The sequence below is a fragment of the Penaeus japonicus genome, unplaced genomic scaffold, assembly GCF_977035675.1.
Source record: "Penaeus japonicus unplaced genomic scaffold, GWHDUDI00000001_assembly GWHDUDI00000013, whole genome shotgun sequence".
Classification (NCBI taxonomy): domain Eukaryota; kingdom Metazoa; phylum Arthropoda; class Malacostraca; order Decapoda; family Penaeidae; genus Penaeus; species Penaeus japonicus.
The window spans coordinates 31,187,860-31,190,359 of record NW_028234415.1 but is presented as its reverse complement, the minus strand read 5'-3'; the positions used below and the strand labels follow the sequence as shown (position 1 = coordinate 31,190,359).

Here is a 2,500-nt window from a genome sequence, read left to right as displayed (position 1 = left end):
AAGTAAGATAAAACAAAGCTAATATTTGAAAGAGAAAAATAGCCTTTATCGCAACATAATCTTATTTCGCTATAAAATAATGCTGATAAAAATGCACGGTTAAGTTGTACCCGATGCCACGAATCTATTTTCCTGCTATCCTACTTCCCGATATTTGTGAGCTTTAAAGAAAGGAAAAACAAAAAACAAAAAACAACAACTATACACAAGACGGCAACAAAAACATACATACGCAGTTGAAACAAAATAGCCAGGCAATCATAACAATAAAAAACACAATATTGCACAACGTTTCCCCCTAAGTGACACTGGCTTCATCTTAAGGTGAATGAATTAAAAGATATAGTATTTGTGGTTCATAATCTGACGAAGGTACTAAGATAAATAACATGTGGATTTTAATGTTACATTTTCTATAGCGAGTCACACGTAAACACACACACCTACATGAAGTTATATACAGAAACTTATTGACTTTCATATGAACCTTAACATAAAAAAATGAAACCGTCTCATCTCACATATACACGAAAGCAATTGATCTTAGATATGCTTGCAAACGAGATACGCGCATATAAACGATCGCACACAAACTCAACATAACCGTATACAAACACAAACAAAACATAGCCGTATACTAAGATCAGCTTAATCTGTCCCATACTTAAAAATTTAATGAAAAACAAAAGTAAAATTTCCCTTGTAGCAGATAACACTCAATCACTTGACTCTGATCAGCACTACCCTTCTCTCCCGTTTCCTGCAACATATCTTGTAGAAAGAGCCCTACTTTTTTTCTTTTTTTTAACGCTATTTTGTATTCTACTCTCTCTCTCTCTCCTTTTCTCTCTCTTTTTCCTTTCTCTCCCACCCACCCCTCTCTGTCTCTCTCTCATTCTCTCTCTCTCTCTCTCTCTCTGTTCCCCCTCTCTCACCTCTCTGTTCCCCCTCTCTCACCTCTTCTGTTCCCCCTCTCTCTTCCCCCCTGTTTCTCTCTCTCTCTCTCTCTCTCTCTCTCTCTCTCTCTCTCTCTTCCTCCTCCTCCTCTCTCTCTCTTTCTCTCTCTCTCTCTCTCTCTCTCTCTCTCTCTCTCTCTCTCTCTTTCTCTCTCTCTCTCTTCTTCTTCTTCTTTTTCTCTCTCTCTCTCTTTCTCTCTCTCTCTCTCTTCTTCTTCTTCTTTTTCTCTCTCTCTCTCTTTCTCTCTCTCTCTCTCTCTCTCTCTCTCTCTTCTTCTCTTTTCTCTCTCTCTCTCTCTCTCTCTCTCTCTCTCTCTCTCTCTCTCTCTCTCTCTCTCTCTCTCTCTCTCTCTCTCTCTCTCTTCTTCTTTTTCTCTCTCTCTCTCTTTCTCACTTTCTCTTTCTCTTCCTCACTCTCTCTCTCTCTCTCTTCCCCCCCCCCTCTCTCTCTCTCTCTCTTCCTCCTCTCTCTCTCTCTCTCTCTCTCTCTCTCTCTCTTTCTCTCTCTCTCTCTCTCTTGCTTTCTCGCTCTCTCTCCTCTCTGTATTTCACACATTCAAGATGGATTCTTATTCCTCCTACTATAAAAACAAAAAGTACTCAAAACAATAAACAAGAACATCCACTTTCTTCTAACGTACACCTTAAAATAATAGACAGAGGGATTGCAACTATCAATAATGTTGCATTGTTTTGAAACGCAAGTCTAGCGTGCCAGTGCCAAAGAAACTTCAAGAAGTGTTAACCATAAGCGATTTCAGTGACCCTTCAAAAAAGACACGCCAATACTTGCATCTTAAAAATCCATTTGCATTCTGAAAATTCTACTGTGAACAAAAATTCTTTAAGAATATGAAACCACAGATCAAAAAGGGAATGAAAAGGGGCATGAGTGGCAGGAAGCCATTCCACAAGGACAGATTATTTTCCCAACAATTCGACCACAACAGATCTTGACGCGGAACACAATCTTCCTTGTGGAATCGCTCATTCTCGTCCATTTTTTTTCTCACCTGTTATCATGGCAAACCAACTCGAAGGGAATGAGAAGGAAATTGCTGCAGAAAAGAAATTAACCAAGAGAGACGAGAAGAAAAGGAAAATGATAGACGAAAGATAGAAAAAATAGACAAATAAAGAGATCAGAATAAGGTAGAAGAGGAAAAGACACACTAGAGAAGAACACGGGAATAGAAGGAGGAGACGAGCATTAGATCGAAGCAAAAGGAGCCACAGCAGAGAAGAAAGGAGTCCCAGAAGGAGGGAGAAAAAGAGGAAAATGATAGACGAAGGATAGAAAAAAAAACACAAATAAAGAGATCAGAATAATGTAGAAGAGGAAAAGGCACACTAGAGAAGAACACGGGAATAGAAGGAGGAGAAGAGCATTAGATCGAAGCAAAAGGAGCCACAGCAGAGAAGAAAGGAGTCCCAGAAGGAGGGAGAAAAAGAGGAAAATGATAGACGAAAGATAGAAAATAAAACACAAATAAAGAGATCAGAATAAGGTAGAAGAGGAAAAGGCACACTAGAGAAGAACACGG

General features: G+C 39.3%; 1 protein-coding gene across 8 annotated transcripts in view; it reads right to left on the bottom strand.

Annotated features, from left to right (window-relative positions):
• LOC122248481 (excitatory amino acid transporter 3) overlaps nt 1-2,500 on the bottom strand; it is a 76,992-nt gene that overhangs the window by 19,134 nt on the left and 55,358 nt on the right. The window lies entirely within an intron of this gene.